This window comes from Anser brachyrhynchus (genome assembly GCF_964034855.1).
Source record: "Anser brachyrhynchus genome assembly, chromosome: 1".
Classification (NCBI taxonomy): domain Eukaryota; kingdom Metazoa; phylum Chordata; class Aves; order Anseriformes; family Anatidae; genus Anser; species Anser brachyrhynchus.
Genome location: NC_137694.1, coordinates 27,244,245 through 27,264,186, shown reverse-complemented (window position 1 = coordinate 27,264,186; position 19,942 = coordinate 27,244,245). Strand labels below are relative to the sequence as shown.

Genomic DNA, 19,942 nt, shown 5'->3' with positions numbered 1-19,942 from the left:
CGTCTCAAGCGTATCAAGGCCAAAAAAGGGAAAGCTCCTATCTCTTCTCTTCAAATTCCCTTCTCTTCAAATTTGAGCATCCTTCTAGACTTTCTAAACCCTTTTGCTGAGGATGAAACTACTGAGATTCAGTTCCACTGGATATCATCTGGTTGTTTTACTTAGTCCAAATCTGTGTCTGTTTTATGTCTTAATAGTTACAAAATTAGCAAAATACACCAGGTTTTGTCTTGGACTGCTGCCTTTCCTTTCACAAATACTGCAGGGAATCAGAAGGCAAATGGGAGAAATCATCAGAAATTGAACATTAATTGTTTATTTCCTGGGCCCTGTTGTTTTCACTCACCATCTTCTTACTCCTTAGGGGACAGTTGCTTTAAATTCCACATCAGGCTTATCAGTGCTGCAGCACTGTCGTCCTGTTTGCCTACACAGCAGTTCCAGCACAATGCAAACACAAGCCACTGGCCTTGCCCCTGTACTAAAGATCAGACGATGTCATCATTTGCAAGATAATCATCATTCACCTGTAGGATCAGATGCAAGCCCATGAATTCAAGGGGATTGGATTTCATTGGTCTTGTGTCCACAGTCTGCTGAAGCTTCCCTCCAGGATCTATGCCATTAAATGCCTGTGCCATTTATAGTTCATATATCCTAGTCCACTCCCTTTAATGCCTTTCATCCAGTCTGGGCCATGTCTAGGCTTGAAAAACCTGCTTGCAAGGCAAACTGTGGTCATGAAACACACAAAGACTGCTAGGCTCAGTTCATTTCTTTTTGCCTTTCTTGAGTCCCAGGACTCGCTTCATCAGATAAAAAGGTGAGTAAAACTCTCCTCCTACAATAGCAAAGCAAAGCAAAGGCCAGCAAGCTTCAGGACCTACTACAAATACCTGTCGCTGGGCAGCAGTCCTCCCAGGTGCTTTAGGCATCTACAGTAGGATGGGATGTCTGTCTACTGTAGGGAGGGAGCCTCTAGACCTATATTATTTTCCGCTGACTATAGCAAGAGCCAAGATAACCAACTTGGACTAACCTGACATTAGTACAGCCAAAACCAGGAGGGATGGATCCCACCCACCAGATCCAGAAACGTTCTTAAGTGCTACACGTGACATTGCTCCCAATCTGAATGAATAGTTCAGTCAAGCAAAACATTTTTTTTTCTTTCATAATAGCAGAGCATCATCTTGAATTCATTTCAGAAAACAAAAAAAATATAAAATGTTCTCCACTGGGAAACAGTGCTGCCTTCCTTACATAATGTGTGATTCAAGTGACAGGCTGCTGGGAAATACTGACATACGGATAGAGTCATGCTGCATGCATTAGAGGAAAACACGTCAGCTTATCTTTGTGTAACCTGGACAGGAATGTATGGCTCATATATGAAGAGATTAATATATTAACCTGTTTGCATGCATGCAGATGCACACCCTGTGCAAGAACTAATTATGTTACCCTTAATGTGCAAACACATACACACAAACAGACTGACATGCAGCCCAGAGAGGAATGGACAATTAATATAAATGAATGCATACTCATACACACAGGATGCACATTGAAAAATAATAATCTATAAAGTCTAATAACTCTAAAAAAATGTATTCAGACTCAGAAAACAGCCAGTAAAATAGCCTGGTGACCAACGTAGCGACAGTTTGGTTCCCAGCAGGTGGAATTAGAAGGCAGAAATCAACAAATGGCATAGTAAAACGCACTTGCTGAAGGTATCACCTTGATATGTATCAGACAAAATGAAACATGACAGCCATGCACTGACCGCAAACCTTGGGACGCTTGTTCTGCCTCAGAAGCTGTAAGAGCAAAAAGGGCGCTGGAATCATGGCTTTCGCAGGGCAGAGGCACTGAGGCACTTCATTGGGCCACGGCCAGGTCATGGCGCTGATGACAAGTATGAAAATTATTTATTTACTCTGCTGGAATTGTCAGATACAGGGACTAGAGATGTCAAGTAGCAGGCAGAAGAATGAAACTGAAAGGTTGTTAGCCATGATGTTGGCCTCACAACTTCTGGGGCAGGTCCCAGCCCCTCAGCAGTGCAGAAGGATGCTCGTCCCAAGGGCTGCCACGAGGTCTCCAAGAGGAGTCAGGAACCTGCAGCCACCAAAGGTGCAGGAATATACCACCCCATTCTGAGATGAGTGGCCACTGCAACCCATATTAGTGCAAAATGAGGGTATTCAGAAGTTAGACATGGAGAAAGTGCTGGAGTTAATTTCACTGTATGAAAAACCACCTGAATCCCACCAAATAAACATGGATGATATTTCTAGGCCCAGAACAAGGAATACTCAAGAGGATTTATCAAGGAGAATGTGACAAATGATTGTGGACTGAAAAACAATGGAGAAGTAATATTTTCTACATCAATAATAAAGCCTTTTTTCTCTGCTTTTACCTGAGCAGATCAATGGAGGTTACAAATGTTCAGAATAAAGCAATATATCCTAACCTAAGTTCACTGTTCAAAATGGCAAGAGTTTAGGCAGAGAGCCAGGTTTAATAAAAATGAAATAGAAGCCATGGTTTGACTAAATCATTCTTCTGGATTTCTAGACAACATTATAAAGTGTTAGCAGCTACAGTACAGAGCGCACAGAGAGCATGATTCATGTCTGTTTTACTCCAGTTGTACACTGGCTGAACATCCCCAAACTAAATAAATACTCCAGTGAATCAGACATGAAACCTGTCAAGAAAAAGGAAACAAAAAACACAACAATCTCTGTTACAAATTTGATTATTATTGTAGTACGTGGATCCTGAGAGTGCAATGAAGGATCTTTGTGTCAGGCAAATTGCTACCAACCTTGAGGTTTGATTGCGATTTTTGTTTTTCCTTGCTGCTCTTCCTAAAGCTCCCAGGTCCCTGAGTCATGTGAAGGTGGGGTTTTTAAAAGGGACTCTCTGCCCTTCATTGGGCTGCTGATTAAATCTGAATAGTAAAGTTTTGAACTGCAAGAGACAAATAAAATGAAACCATGTTTTTGTCATCATTGTTTTCAAACTCTTCTGATTTTAAGCCAATGGGAGCCTGGAAAGCCTTGATTCATCATTTTGTAGAGCCTAGAGCACACACTGACCTGGCGTGTCTGTGGTCAAGATTTAATATTTCAGAGTTAGATATTGCCTGTTAGACTCTGAAACAGTTAAAATTAAAGGAGCATGACCTAAATAAAGGCAGTAGAGGCCAACATGGAAAATAACAAGACAAACCAGTAGCACAGATCTATCTTGATGATTTAAAACCTCACTTTGCCGGATTTATTGCAGAGGCCATTAACTGCTATGCCCAACTACAAAAACTAATGAGACCATTAAGGGGAAAACTAAGGAAAGACAGAGACTGCTTGACTTCTTTTGTAACTTGCTGCTTGTAACTTGATTGTTAAACTGTTAGCATTGCCATTTGTGGTGGTTTCCCCCCATAGGCAGCTGAACTCCACATTTGCCCTCTCACTCCCCCTCCTCAAAGGAAGAGACGGAGAAAATATGGTGGAAAAGGATTGAGATAAGAACAGGGAGATTGCTCACCAGTTGCCATCATGGGCAAAACACACTCAGCATAGGGAGATTAATATAATTTCTTACCTATTACTAACATACTAGAGCAGTGAGAAACTAAAAGCAAACTAAAAACACCTTCCCCCCACACATACACAAGTGTTGCAGGGGAACAGGGAACGGGGGCTGCGGTCAGTCCCTGAGGTCTGCCGCTCCTTCACGGTCCCTCTCTGCCCCTGCTCCACGCGGGGTCCCTCCCACGGGATGCCGTCCTTCCCAAACTGAGCCTGCGGGGGCTGCCCACAGGCAGCAGCTCTTCAAGAACTGCTCCCACACGGCTCCGTACCACGGGGTCCATCCCCCAGGAGCAAACTGCTCCGGCACGGGTCCCCCACGGGTGGCAGCTCCCCCCAGACCCCCTGCTCCTGCGTGGGCTCCTCTCCACGGGCTGCAGCTCCGGCCCGGGGCCTGCTCCTGCGGGGGCTCTCCATGGGCCGCAGCCTCCTCCAGGCCACATCCACCTGCTCCACCGGGGGCTCCTCCACGGGCTGCAGCGTGGAGATCTGCTCCGTGTGGGACCCATGGGCTGCAGGGGGACAGCCTGCTCCACCAGGGGCCTCTCCACAGGCCGCAGGGGAACTTGTGCTGCGTGCCTGGAGCACCTCCTGCCCTCCTTCTGCACTGACCTTGGGGTCACATTTTCTCTCTCCCTCTCACATTTTCTCGCTCCTCTCCCCCAGCTGCTGTTGCACAGCTTCTTTTTTTCTTAACTCTGCTCTCCCAGAGGCCCAACCAACATCGCTCACTGGCTCGGCTCTGGCCAGCAGCAGGTCCCTTTTGGAGCTGTCTGGAGCTGGTTCTGATCTGACATGGGGCAGCTGCTGGCTCACAGAGGTGATGCCTGCAACTCCCTCACCACCAAAACCTTATCAGGTAAACCCAATACACTTTTTAGTACATATTTGCTGGGTTTTGGTAATCTTGTTGCCTGGATTTTGGAGCTATTAATACTTGGTCATGGAACAATCTCCTCCTAGTCAATACAACAGAGAGCTCAGTCTGCTGGGAAGAAATAAGGGCCGGACTCTCTTGATAAGAATCATGCTAAAGGCCATGATTCCTGTGTTGAAAGAAATGATAGGAAACATTTAGCTAACGAAATTCAGATTAGTGAGATATCAACAGAGAGTTTTTGAAGTTGCTTGTTGTTAAGTGTAAAACATATCTGACAAACGGCTGTCATCAGCACTGATTCATAAATCAGTCTGCAGCTTGCAGCTAACAATTCTGCTCATATCGTCCTCATTTTCCTGAAGTATAAGATGTTATGCAGTACTCTGAAACAGTCCAATACAATTTGTAGATTATAGGATGGGTTCATGCTTGGAGGTTTTCTGGTGATGTTGGCTGTAAGAGGTCTGCTTGGGACACCAGCAGCCCAGCGCCCTGAAGATTGGCTGAAGATTCTGCAGCTCCTTTAAGAGCCTAGTGATCCTAAAAGGACTCAAAATGGGTGCCACAGGGGGTAAACACTGACCTATTGTTGATTCTGAACCTGAGCTTCTGATTTTAATCATTGCATTCGTTTTCACAACCAGAGGTCTGCTCTGTGAGCCCTAATATTCAGTGCACACACTGTGCACTCAGTACACACATTTCTAGGTGTGTGCAAATGAGGGCATCAGTATTCACACACAAGGCTAGATATCGGTTTTAACATCGTCTTATTTTATTTTTCAGATGAATTTTAAAGCCAATCTTCAATCCAAAGTTGTACTCATATGCTTCAGATGAAATTCATTTTGGACTTGTGGGCAGCAGAAAGTGACAGTAAGTAGTTCTGTGCTGGGTTTTCTCTTTTGGTGATTATTTTGTAAGGTTTGGAAATGTTACAGTAGAGCTTCCAAATCAGCAGGTATATAATGACTGTTTTAAACTAAGCAGAAACAGGGGCTTGTGCTATAAAGTTGTAATCATCTGCAAAAATGTAGATGTTGAACATTGAAGGACCTACGGTAAGCCTTCATTAGCATGTCAAAGTGTGTATGGTTGTTCAGAGGAATGAAGTTTAGATGGTTTTCCACCAGCGTAGCCATCAGTGTATGATAGTGTGGGGTGATGATGGAAGCTGCACAGTTCTGGGTTCCTCCACAAAACTAAATTCATCCCTGCTCTTCTGGTTGTTAAGTAAGTACAGTACGTCTAATAAAAACAAAATTCTTACCTGTACAATTTTAACCTCATATAGTACAGCTACTCCATTAGCTTACAGACTGCCAACAAGAAAGCTATTAGATTAGAATTAGTATCACTTGGTGGCTTTCCATGTTTGAGAAGAACAAAGATCCCTGCCTTTTTTGAGTATGCCATCAAGAAAGATGCTAGCATCTTCTAGCAGTGCATGTATCTATCAGACACATTCACACTGTGACTCCTATTTTTTGAAAAAATTAGTTTAGTTTAAAAGCATGAAGGCCTTGTTTGTATCCTCTACAATGTGGAGAGAGAATAGCAATGAAATGGCAAGGCTCTGTCGGACACTCAGAAGACATCCTCTCCAGATCTCCTTTACAGTGAGCTTTTTACTTTAGGTCTTTGAGCTACAGAAAAGATAAGAGGTGACAGAAGCTGCTGTCACTTTCGGTTGACAGTGCTTTGCCAGGTCAGTGGCTTCAAGCTCGTGGGGGAGCACTCAAGCTTTGCAGGTGCCAGGGGTGAAGTTGAGACCCTTTGCTGTCTCAACCTATTTCTTCAGTGAAGCAGGGTTCACCTGCTCTGGTGGAAATTTTGCTGCACCTGGATCGCTGTTCTCATACTTTCAAAAGTACTTCCACCTCCAGGTGTTGGTGAGAACTGGAGACCTCCTGTAGCCAAAGGGAGTTGGCTACACATGCCATGACTGTGTTGGCTACAGCTATGCCATGACTGTGTTACAAGGGTCAACAACGTGATCATAGTTTGTGGGATATGCATATCATATTTTTAACTTCTGTTATACACAATCCAGTGTTTTGCTGCTGTTACAGCTGGCAGACTTTCAAAAAATGTTGTGTAAAATGGAAAGCTTGCAAAAAAACTTTCTTTCCAAGCTCATAAAGGAACATTTTGCTTCTGTGTTTCATTAGAAGGCAAAGGTTCAGAAAGTTGTCCATATAGCTGGAAAAAGCCTTGTATACTTTAGGGACAAGAGCAGGAGAACTTATGAAAAGAAGGGCCACTCTGTGAGTTGCTTTCCATCTGTATCATTTTTTAACCCTTTTCTTATGATGAAAGACAAAATCTGAGTGGGGAGCAGTGAGCCGTTTGATCTTTAACGCTCCACAGATGGTAATTTGTAGATCTTCCTTATGACCAGGTACCATCTTCTGTCCATAGCAGTAGGGATTCACAGTCAAAGGTATTTCTAGGCCATCTCTGACCCACATTTTTAAATTTCATAGCATTCAGTAGGTCAGTATTGAAGAAAGGGGCCTGCTTAGAGCCTCAGTATTTTTCATAAGGCAGCAACATCAGTATTATTTATTAACTTCAGAATTCATGAAAGGTATTTCAGGTTAACATAAAAAAAAAGCTTTTACATGAAGTTAGAAAAGCTCTATACATTTGCCTAGCCAGGGCTATAGTTCTTCAGCAGAACTTCACATGTGAACTCATGGCAAATGCAGCTTTCATTTCATTCTTAACAGGGGATAGACAAATCAGGTAGCTTTTTATCATCTCCCCTCCAGTGGATACCAACCACCTATGCTTAAAATTAATTTTTTTTTAAATCTTTTAAACATGAGTACCTTGGGGGTCCGTGGCAACCCTATAAATCACAGCCTATTTGCCTTCTTAAAGAACTTTTTCTTTTTTCCAAGCAGTTAATGAAGGAAACATCATTCAGAAATCAAGATGTTCTCTCTGCCAGGCAATATCCTCTGCTACCTTGCTGATCATCTCATTCCTGCTACAGAAAATGACAATGTGGAGTTGAGGTGAGTCCATAGTGAAATGTTTTATTTATATATAAGCAAGAGCCTTGGATCTCTTCAACTAGGTACCAGTGTTTGCAGTCTGTCTTTCCTAAACACCCTGCCAAAGGGAGGAAAGTTTCACCAGAAGACAATGCCATGCACCTAAGCTGAACTTTCCTTCTGAACTGCTCTGTGCACGTTACCTGCACCCAACAAAGCTGCTTCAAAGAAGTTTGTTTTTTTCTCAGAATGGAAGTTCAAAGCCAAATAGCCTCAAGAATCAGTAGCCAGATTCGGTATTCCAATAGCTGCTGTTGTATTTTTTCCATCCAAAATAGCTTGAGATAAATCAAAATATTCTGCAGCAACTTTTTAATTTCATTGTAATTGTAAATTAAAAAGCTAGCTGCAAATTAGTTTCTGCAGTACTGAAATAATTCACAATTATCATTTCAGCTTTTCTGCTTCATAAAACATGCATTTTCACATGCTTTGCTATGATCAGTTACCTAAAAATATGGGAATTCCTACAGAGCTGGAGTTCCCTTCTACAGCCTGCCTCAGAGCTGGCTCTTAAAATGTGAAGGATAAGAAAAAATCTTTGCACAGATCCCTCTCTCCAGAAGGCACCTCTTTGGGGAACCTTGTGTGAACAAAGCTAACACTGTTAGGCAGTCCTGGAACTGAAAAAAAAAAAATCAAAAAAACTTGCAGTACAGAATCATGGAACCACAGAATGGCTGAGGTTGGCAGGGACCTCTGGAGGCCATCTGGTCCAACCCCCTGCTCAAGCAGGGACACCCAGAGCAGGCTGCCCAGGACCATGTCCAGGTGGCATTTGAAGATCTCCAAGGAGACTCCACGACCTCTCTGGGCAGCCTGTGCCAGTGCCAGTCACCCACACATACAGAAGTGCTGCCTGGTCCTCAGAGGGAACCTCCTGTGTGCCAGTTTGTGCCCATTGCCTCTTGTCCTGACACGAGGCACCACTGAATAGAGTATGGCTCTATCTTCCTTGCATCCTGTAAATGATGAAATGTATGTTTCATGTATTTATAAAATCCTGGTTGCCATAGTTCCACTGACTTTGGCTGGAACAGTTCTGAACTTTGTGTGAGCATATGCAGTTCCAACCTCACATCTAGCTTTGGAGAACGGAGCATCCTCCACCACGCACTAGGCACTACCTGCAGGGATCCTCTTCAAGAAAAGTCGAAGGCATCCCCTACCGTGCCAAACAGACTTGGACCTGCCTGGGATAGACTTCCACTTTCAGAATTGAGATATTTCTCTGGAAAACATAAGTAATGTAGCAAATCTTTTAAATCTCTGTGATTCAGAGGAGGATAAATTCTACCCCCTGTGTGCATTTGCGCATTAGTAGCTACATGGGCTTTCACAGTGTCTAGTGAGGGGGTATTGTGTGGCACAGAACATCTGCCACGCAGCGCCCTGCATCTCTCACTAGAGGCACACTGCTGTCTGGTGTCCCGTGCTTGCCAGGTCCAAGCCAAGCCACCTGGAGCTGCTGTAGGAAATGAGGATAAGGCCTTTCCCTCTCGCACCTCAATGCTAACCACTTCTGGTAAACAACTGACCCATACAGATAGCCCGTTTCAGGAGTCACTGGAAATAGGCAATAACCCTCTTAACTAAGGCTGAGGAGAAAAGAAAATCCAGGCTTTACTGGTAGGAAAGGTGTATATCACGGAGCGTGGGGAGGGGGGCTTATAAATGAACAGCAGCCTTCTCAGAAAGTATTAAATTATTGTGAAGAGCTGCTGGCAGCCCTGTGTACTGAGATGGATAAAAATCAGAGTTGGAGCTGGGATGTGTCATAAGGAATTTTATTACAAGATTTCTGGCTATCAGTGTCAGAATTTTGATTGGCTTCTCAATGGAAAAAAAAAAAAAGAAAAAACTAATGTTATTGATGTAGAATTAATGTTGTTTTAATTAGAAATAGTGGTTTAATTAAAAATGATGGCTAACTGTTCATTGTAAAAGTGCCATGATTGTTATACTCTAACAAAATATTTGTGCTTGAAAGTGGATAATACGAGAACAACACCTGCTTTTTACAAGGCACCTTTTATCAGTAGATCTCATTAGTATGACCCACTATGAATAGGATAATCTTACAAAAGCACTTGGAAATGTTTATTAAACATTAATGAGTTCTGTCCACAGCCCTTGGGGGGAAAAACATGCTCTTGTAACAATTTGCCAGTTGGATAAACTAAGGCAGGTGGTTTATGCCAATTATTAGAGGTCAACACAGAAAAATAGCACCTCGTGCACCTCGAATGCACTTGTCCTCATCGAACAGCTTCCGCACTCTTTGCATTTGTACTTTATTGAATTGAATTTACAAAGACTCTTCTAAAACGCTGCTGCCACAGCTGCAGGCAAGGTAGCATCTGGAAAAATATGCAATAATACACTTATTAGATATGAATACATTCAAAATACGAGGCAGGCATCATGGCTCTGTAGAAAGTCCATCTTCAGAGCCACTGGAGTTTGGACGTAGGTTATAAAGCGGAAAGATGAATTAACTGCTGAGAACAGAAACTTCCGTTCCATATCCACCTCCTTATTTCATCCCATATTCCTCCTTTTGTTGTTTGTTTACAAAAAAAATCAACATATTAATGGAAAACAATAGTCTGTCACCCAAGCTCAAATGGCAGTGGGTTAGCGACAATCCTCTGCGTGATCTCTTACATCTGGAATCTGGTTATAAATCAGAGCCACTGGCGGTTATCCCATTTTACTGCTGTACAACAATGCGGGTAGAAAGTCTTTTCAGACTTATTTTTTCAATAAACAGCGAGAGGCAGAGCATGGGGATGCCTACGTGCGTGCCAATCTGGAAGAAGCCCTCCCTGAGGAGCAGCTTGTCTGAGCACTGCTGCTCACGGCGGGGATGGTGGTGGGGCTGCGGCACGGGACCCGCATGGGGCTCTTCTGCATGGCCCCACGGCCCTGCTGACTGCTCCACAAGCATATCGGCAGGCAGATTGCTCAGTGGTTTGCAAAACCATCCTGATGAGGATTTTCAGTCTCTTCCAATCCATAAATTATGTTTTCAGAGACACTATTTAAGTGGAGCTAACAAGCTGTGTTGCTATCGGCCAGTCTGCAAAAATGCTGAAGCGTTGTTTGACAAGCAGGAGTGGTGACATTTCTGAAGGATAGTCACAACATTAGTTATTTAATATTGTACAGAAGTCAAAGACTCTTCCCTGAGCAGGGATATTTCTATCACAGATTCAGCATACTAAATACTGAATACTGACAGGATTACTAGCAGCTAAAAGTGAGAACTAATTGACATTTTGGACACTACAGTAGGGGTCTAGTAAGCAAACCTTGTCGAAGTTTTGTTGAATATTCAGATACAGATGCTAAGCTGAGAACATAAGCAGCAAGTGATTAAAAAGGTAAATACTATTCAATTATAGTCTCAGTAGTTATGTTTTTCTGGTTATTTTTAAATCTACCTAAGGAGCAAATATTCATGATGTGATTTTTAAAACACAGTTCAATTAAACATAAATTGATTAATTTTAATCTTCGAGGAGCTTTAGGTAATTGTTTGAGATAATGAAATGAACATGTAAAATACTTAGAGGTTTGTAGTCACTGCAGTCCTCTTCTCTGGGAAGCAAAAATCTACATTCTTGTCTATGTGGGACAGAATACCCTAATAAATGAACACCACCCAAAAGGTTCATCTGTTCTCTCCAAGTCTGTACAGTAAATATGTTTGTTTGGTTTTTGGTTGGGATTTTTTTTTTTCAGAAGATGTCATGGTCCTTTAAGTAGTTGGACACGTGCTTATTTTCTAGCCCCACTATACATTTATTACTTTTTACTCCGTGTGGAACCACGTGCAGAACCACCAAGGCACCTTCAGAGACACATAACTGCATCTGCTGCTGGCAGCCCAGCTGCTGCACCGCTGTCCGTCAGCTCACAAATGCAGAACCCATGCAGGATCCAGGAAAAAGCTGACTTGTCCATGCTGATGAAAGTCATCTAGGTTTTTAAAGCAAATTGCATCTTTGAACTTGAGATTTGATCACATCATGAAGGGTTAGCAAGTGTAGGAGCTAACACCGCAGTTTCTATTCTCACTTTTCAGAGTAGGACTGCCAGTTTGTTTATCTTCAGTCAGCCAATTCTAGCTCTTTAATTCAAAGGGAGATCTTACATGATATAGTCATGTGTAACAAAGGAAGACAGACTGCCTTCATGATAGGTGAACCTGTTAGTTTACCTATCAGAATAGCAATCAAAATGAATACTGTAGATGAGCAGCCTCCAGAAATATCCTGAAGGCATGAGAAGGTTATTTTTTCCTGGGCACAATATAATTACATAATACCACTATGAGAAAGATGATTGTTGTATTCAAATTATCCTGGCAGCTGTAGATTTCCTACAATAGCTTTATTAATGCAATCAGAAAATAATGCTCCAAGTCATCTTGAAAGCCCATAGCCCAATTCAGCCATGGCTTTCATCCCATTGACATCAAAAGAATCAGTCAGTGAGTGTTGTCTGCTCCATCAGTCTCACAGGAGCAGAAGGGAGAGACAAAAGATATATGAGGTATCCTGGAAGACACAATGGCTTGTTTTTAGGACAAAGTCAGGCAACATCCCTAAACCCCATTGATCACTCTTTACTTGACCCGAAACTTTGCAAAGCTGCAAACTCTTGGCTTCCACTAACCAAAGAACTCTTCTTTTGCCACTGGGTTTTTTTAAAAAGGGGGTCAGATAGAAGTGAGCACAGGGACGTTAGGAAGTGAGAATACCTCACCAAGCAACTCAGCTGAGATGGAAAACACAAGTTTAACGGAGATCATAAATGCATAAAGCATTTCAGACTATGACACAAGGCCCAGACAATCATTTTGTTATAGGTGGAAAATCATTGATTCTTATCAAGGAAGCAAAACTGGAACTGAGCATGGTGTACATCAACACATTTTAAATTCACAGTGTGGAGAGAAGGAAATTTCTCCCCATTTTCATTTCTTTCCCCATTCTTGCTAGCTTAGGTAGCTGACTGAAAAAAAAATAAAAAAATAATCAGAGACGAACTCAAGGAAATCAGAGAGTTAGGCTAAAGAGTTCAAAAGCATGAGAGAGTCCCACTTGGGCAAACAGCGGCATGAGTGATCTGAAGAGCAGGCTGAACGTGGGAGAGGAAGGTAACTGGAAATGCAATGCTAGAACCTGCTGCTGCCGCAGGGCAACTGGAGCAACGCTGCAGGCTATGAGTTAATATATTTACTTATTTATTTATTTAAAAAATAATCTAACAACATATCACATGAACAAGAACAGAGGCAGAAAAATAGATAACGTTCAAGAAGCAGTCAGACTGAGCTCTAACAAAATAGTACCCAAGGAGTTAAGAAAAAAAACATCCTATGCAATACCTTTGGGTCCCAATACCTTGGAAAAATCAGTCTGAAGTTGTTTGAAAGCAACTGTGGATAGTGTGTAATGCTCAGTAGTTTCAGGCAATAAAGTATCCTGCAGGTTAACTACACAACAGGAGAGTCTGAGCACACAGAAGCAGGTGGTCAGTTCATGTTTTTCAATTTCCATTGTGCTCAGCACTTTGTATATGCATATCTCAAGTGCAGTCATTTATAATGTCATAAGCATAAGTTTAAAACAAAACCATTCTTCTACTGCAGCACCGACCAGCTCTCTGACAGAATTAGCATAGCTCCTTGAAAGGGGAGACTGGTTAATGATATGCAAACTCTTCTTATTATACTGGTTTCTGACAGTTTTTTTTTCTTTTTTTTTGTGAGAACTGGCCATTTACCGGACAACATTTCATGTTTTTCAAAAAGCAGATTACCAGAAATCTAATTATGTTTTTTTTTTTTCCTTAAAGCAGATTACCAGAAATCTAAATCATCTTTATATTTTTTCTTTTTTTCCTTAAAAAAAAAAACAAACACAAAACAGTTCAAGATTGTCCCTGTGGTGGTTCATGAAAGCTTTAGCTGTCTCCAGTCCCCTCTGTTGGCCAGGTTTTCTAGCTGGGCTAGATATCATATAATGAGTCCTGCAGCAGGTCAGTAACAGGGAAAAAACCACCAAGGGAGGAGCGGTTTGTTTAAGAAGCCCACACAACTGAAGATTTTGGAGCGTGAAGCGTGCAGACTATTGCTCTCATGAGACACTTGAGGTATCAAAACAAAACCATTTTCAATTGAAAACATGAGCTTCATTTTTCATCATAAAGCAGAATTTTCATTAAGAAAAATTATTTCCGAGCAGCTCCAAAGACAACAGTCCAGTGGCAAACACAGTTCAATGGCTTATTAAAACCAAAGTGCGGAATTTGCATGTTATGAAATTGGGGCACGTCCAGGATCTTCTCGGAAAAAAAGAACCAGGGGACCTTTGCTAATCATTAACAGCCACAGATGCCAGTGATAACACCTCGTCCAAAACCTGTTACCTCCAAAACACTGCACCTCCCTAAGACCTGGTGAAGTAGGAAACCAGGAGGGGTTCAGGGGAATCTCAGCAACTAATAAATGTTTATTTTTGCCAGAACTCCTTTCCTTCGCCATCAAGCAAATGATTCAACGTGCATACCTCCTTCTCTATCTGCATTATGATGGAACAGCCCTTCCTACATCTGATCGCCGCTGTTATCAGCGAGCACTGAATCACAGACAAGGTGCATGTTAGCAAGGAAGGTGTCAGACATTTTCTGAACTGAAGCGGCTCCCCAAAGCACGTGTTTGAAAACCCAAATGAGTGAGGGACAGCCAATCGAAGCAGTTTAAGGTCATTAAAAAGCTCTTGTTCCTTAACACCAGGCAGCTGTGGTTGTTTACTGCCATCAGTTTATTGGCAGCTGTGAACTCGTAAAGGCTCTCGGAAAGCAGGCACTAGCTTAGGGTCATATCGAAGCATCTTAATGAAGATTTTCCTACAAAATATTTGCTACCCAAGGGCTGTAACATTCAGGACCTTCTTTTCAGCACTCTCAGACAGTATGTGAGGATGGCACGAAATGACACAGCACCGAGTAGCAGCACCCCGACAGCAAGCACACCGAGCTGGATCTGGCCCCACCAGCTGGCACCCTGCCGGAGCACTGCCGTCTGCAGAGGGCTGCGGACAGACAGGCGGCGGGGATGGACAAATGGACAAAACAGCTGGGAGTCTGTCTGTCATTGCCATGACAGACTGAATGTGTCAGCAGCCCTGGGACGGGGAAAGGCTGACCGAGTGCCTCAAGGAAGGGTCAGATAACAGACAGTGGCTTGCCAAGGGTAGAAGCTTGATCCAAAGAGGAAAGCCTCTAATAGCTGGTCAAATCTGCATAATAGGTCAAAAATCTGCAGGAAAAGTCCCCCATTAAAGGATTACAGTTGCAGAGCTGTCTAACAGGGGGATATGTGAGCCTTACAACATTGCCATTCACTAAACTTCCTATTACCTTTTCTAGGCTTTTTCAAGCTTTCGAGACAGATGTTCTTACAGAAGTTCTGTACTTAAAGAAACAAACAAAGGGGAAAAAAAAGGAAATGAGAAAAGGTGGGAAAAAAAGAGGTTAAAATTACCAATAATTCATTTCTAAGCCCTCTGGTGTTTGCTGAGTTGAATTTTTTAAGCAGAAATTATGAAGATGATAATATACTCATAGTTTATAGTGCTTAGTTCTATCTTTTTATATTCAGTCTGCCTTAGACCTAAGAAGATCTGTTAGATTCAGGCTCCTTTCACAGGAGGCCAGGCCTGGGCAAGGGCATGCGGCTGAAAGAGCAGGCTAGGCACTTAGGTAGCGATTCTCCTGCACGCCTCTGAAGCAGTGTGCTGCATGTCACTCAGCCGTGCACACCCTTACCTCCTCAGGGAAGAGCAGAGTTCTGGAAAATTCACTTTATTTGCAAACGCGCATGGAGCAGATCAGCCAGGCACAGCACGGAGAAATATTACTTGGACACAGGCTGTCACGGCTCCTTGCATCTACCTATGACAACCATAATAAATACAACACTTAGGTGAAATTGCTGACTCCCTCGTCTTTTGGTTTTAAAATACAATAGTGATATCGACTTCAGATCTTGCCCGATTTACTTTAATTTGAGCCAGGCCTCTACAGAAAGCTGTTGCCCGGGTAACAAATGCCGCGCACCATAATAAGGCAAATTGCTGTTGAAATAAATAGTAATTACAGCCCCGGTTTCAAGAGTATTATCTTTCTTTTTATTTTCAGCTGGCCTCAGGCAAGGCTGCAGGCACTGGCTTTGCTGGGAGTGGGAGCGTGCACCCCCTTCCCTGCCCCTGCTGCAGCTCTGGTGGTGCGTGTATAGATGCCTTCCAAACGATATTTATTTCCTCAAGGGTACCTCGGTACTGAGTGTAAACACCAGGAGCAAGAGCCGCTGCTGTTTGGGCTCAGCATCTCTCAGCAGCGTGCTCACAGAAGCACCACCAGCCTCAGCACACCCAGGACCTCGCGGCCTTTCTGCGGCACCCCGCGGAGCCGTGCCCTGCCATCGGCCTTGTGCACCAGCTCCCTCCCCTGAGCGCGGGGCTTGCCCCGCATACGTGGCTCTCCAGCCCATAGCTCGGTGACTCACAGACAAGCATGAGCTTGAAGGAGGGCAACGAGTGACTAATGCTGTCGTGCCTAGCATTGATGTATTTGTGCTCAGAAGGTATTTGCACTGGAAAAGCAGATGTGGAAGGGAATCTGGGTGGGTGCTCTCATTTTTTCCCTTCTTCAACAGTTTTTGGTTGAGTGTAGCCCTCTCATCGTGTACCACAACCAGCCCTGGACCAGCCACAGGAGCACCCCTGCAGGGACACGGGGAGGTCTGTGTGGGGCAGCACCAACCACAAGAAGCACACCGTCACCCCCCTGGGATCCCCACAGCCCCACCACCCTACGTTCCACCTTGCTCTGTAGTCATCAGGGACCTGAGCAAGAAAAACAACTGCTGAGTGGATGCGTGAGGAGAAAACTGCCATGAGACCACAGGAGAGATGCCGTCACCCCATCACAGCTGGGAGCTGTCAGCAAACACATCTGCTGGCAAGGGGTGTAGAGCCTCCCTGCTTGGACCTGGTGCCCACAGCGTGTAAGAAGGATGCTCACTCAGGTTTTCACTCCACGCAGCAGCTCCTGTGCCATCTGCAGATGGGGACTGATGCTCCCCAGTGTCCCTCTGCAGGGCGTGGGGAGCAGAAGACAATCCTTCTATTCAGCTATAGAAGGTGTCTGTCCAGAAAGAGGAATTGCAAGTCCTCCCCTAAATATACTTGCTGGATTCTACTGGCACCAGATTTACTGGGCTGTAATGAATTTTAAAAAAACAAGCTGCAGTCCTCCAAGGCTGACAGAGCTCATAAGTGGTGGTACTGTCTTTAAACATTCTTCAACTTAATGATCTTCCTGTGATTTCCCTGGTGTTTCCACTTCTGTCATATGTTTGCTGCATAGACCTTACAGCCATTCTGCCTGATAAACTACCATAGATCCCAAATTAATAACAGTGGTGTGACAGCAGCCAGGGAAGTGAAAGGATATGGAAAATAAATGTTAAAAATGTCACTTTGTTTAGGAGAAGCTTAAGTGAGGGTGGACTTGGCTTGGGGTGGAAGGGGTAAGGCCAGTCATCCCCTTGGCTTCGGCTCCAGCCTCGGAAGGAGCTGGAGTCCATGGGGAGACCCCTGAGCAATCACGTCTTTGCATGGCTCAGATTTGGTCCAGGCTCCTTTCAGATGGAGCCAGAAGCACATTGTGTGCATCCTCACACGCCTATTCCTGGTAAGACCTGCACACCTCTTTGGAAATTCAATAGGAGCTTTGAAAGCAAACTGAGCTGCAGCGGTAGACACTGTGGTGTAACCTCTGGGCTTCTTCCCAGGCAGTGTGTGCTCGGTCAGAGTCTAAAAGCACACTGAAAATAAAAGCATCAGCCATGGAAAGTGAATTTTCACCTACTTTGGCTACTTTTTGAGACTTCCAAAAATGTGCAGAACACAGATTCATTGCTCCATTGAGAAAGAATGACATTTGCTACAGCTATCAGCCCAGCTTGCTTAATGAGCCCTGAAAGTACTTAAAATGTGCGGGTTTGTGCACGCATGCATGCATGTCCTGGAGGGCAGGGAGGCAGAGGGAACCAGAGACTTCTTATCAGAAAACACAGCCTGTTTTTTTACGGAGTCTGACACACACAATCTTATCTAATTATTCAGAACATTTAACATCACCTAACTCCAGATAAGAATCTCTTTCCTCCTCCACTGCCCTCTCTTTGCTGAAACTTAATACACAGCGACTAACACGGCACAAAACCGTCTCACTGAGCTTGGAGATGCAAGACGACAACTCGTGACCTTTGCCATTGATCGCCAGCCAAGTTACATACGTCGAGGAGTCTCGGCAGGCCAACATTTGTCACCGCTCTGACAGTGAAATACGGCTCAGCCCATTGTTCTGCAGAAGTGCAACAGCAGCCTCAGCCCCCGGCTGGTGGCAACGAGGGGCAGCTTGCTGGATATCGCCCGGTGTTCCCCGGGAGACCCTGATGTGCTGTGCACCCTGGATAATCTGTTGGGCCTGGGAGAGGACACAGCCACTGGGGCTGTGGGAGAGCTTGGAACATCTCTGGAAACCGGGAGCTCCGGCACTGCCAGCTCTGAAAGGGTGAACAAATGTCATGCTTTGAGAAAGGCTATTATAGCTTGGAAGAATAAAAACCCTTCCCCACCAGGGCCCTGTATTTCTGCAGTAGGCTGCTGCTTATGAATCCTGTGCTCTCCAAACTGGGGGTTGTTGACTCTCTCCTGTGCACATTTCGTTTAGCCAAGGGAAAGAAACTCTGAATCAGACTGTTTACTTGGGTGTAGCTGCTCTTCCACTGTGCTGGCCAAATTTGCCTTGTAGGCTTAGAAAAATAGCTAAAGGCCAACCAAGCTGCCAGACAGCTATTCTTCATCATTTGGTGGCCACAACTGAATGGGTACAATTGCGAGGACATTTTGCACCGTGTGAAATAGGCGTGCATGCAGACCAAGCAACTGGATGCTTAATCTGATTTCTGCTGTGTGGGAAAGCTTTTTGCCTCCAATTACTGTCTTCACGATAGGATCTGAGTGTTCTGACTCCTAAATTAATGTCCTTCAAAGCATTTAATGATGGAGATGCAGCTAAAAAAACTCGTACCTTTCCACATTTCTGCAGATGAGTATACCAGAACACCTACATTTTGGCAACACTGAACTCAATGAGCACGCATCTGTCATTTAAATCTAGTAGCACTACTCCATACCTAGTCCCAGAATATGGTGGTCCTTGCCCGTCACTGAGGACTGACTTGACAACTGAAAATACCACAGAAACCATGCTGTGATAAAGACGTGGGGATACCCCATTAGTTGATGGAGATACCCTATTAATTTTCTGATTTAAAAAGCATCTGCTGCTATTTGGGATGGCAACGGTCCTTTTCTGTTAACTGAAGTAAAACTGCGAGCCATATGGAGACAGATCCCAACTTTCCAAGGTTTCCAGGCTCCCAGGCCACCAGGCAGTACTCTGAAGTGGTGCCTTCCTATTTTTTAGCATCCTAGGCTGCCAGGTTTATCTCACTTCTGATTCCATATTTAAAAGTGTAGCAGCTGATATGCTCTGGTAAAAGAATAAAAACATTAATTCTAAGTACAAATATTTGTACTTCTGCTTCTAAGCACTATGGTATTTGACACTGCTCGAATTAAAGCCCCGAGTGTTAATCCGAGGCTCTCGTAGCAGCAATATGAATACAGGTTTTCTTCTTTGTTTTCCCAGTAACCTTAACCATTCCCTATCTAGAAATAAAAATTCTTCCCTAGGATGCCTCCATGATTTCTGGCTCTTCAAAGGACTATTGCTCTGGTAAATCCAGTAAGAACGCTCTTGTCACATTTATAAGACTGACCATTTCTCTTTTTTGTGTTTAGCAACATATCATTTCAGAATGAGGAAGAAAGGGGTTTGTTCGGTGCAGTATTTTTCTATTTTGGTCATTGATCTTAAAAATATATATATTATTAATTATGTGTTTGTTTTTTTTTTTAAAAAAAAATCATGTTATTATTTGTAAACTCTAAAATTAGTTCAGTAGATTAGTACCCCTAAAAATTTGACTGTAGAGCAGCAGCCAGGAGAATATAATGAATACTGTGTCATGTAGACAGAGGGGTCCACCCAGCCCACTACTCCATCTGACAACAGGTTACATCAGAGGCCTAGGAAAGGGCATAAAACAAGGTCAGCACACGCTAATGCATCCTCAGCCCCAGCAATTTGAAGGTGCTGAGCTTCAGTTTGCATATCACAGACCTTGGTGGGTTTGTCTTGCTTGTTTTTTTTTCAGGAGGGAAAAGTCATGCATAAGACTA

The 19,942-nt window shown here is 43.6% G+C and overlaps 1 long non-coding RNA gene across 1 annotated transcript in view; it reads left to right on the top strand.

Annotated features, from left to right (window-relative positions):
• Positions 1–39: 39 nt before the first annotated feature.
• LOC308200749 overlaps positions 40–19,942 on the top strand; it is a 37,437-nt gene continuing 17,534 nt past the window's right edge. The window contains exons 1-3 of the long non-coding RNA XR_013955768.1: positions 40–4,467; positions 5,275–5,364; positions 7,395–7,511. This is a non-coding gene — a long non-coding RNA (uncharacterized lncRNA). The remainder of the gene's footprint in view (positions 4,468–5,274; positions 5,365–7,394; positions 7,512–19,942) is intronic.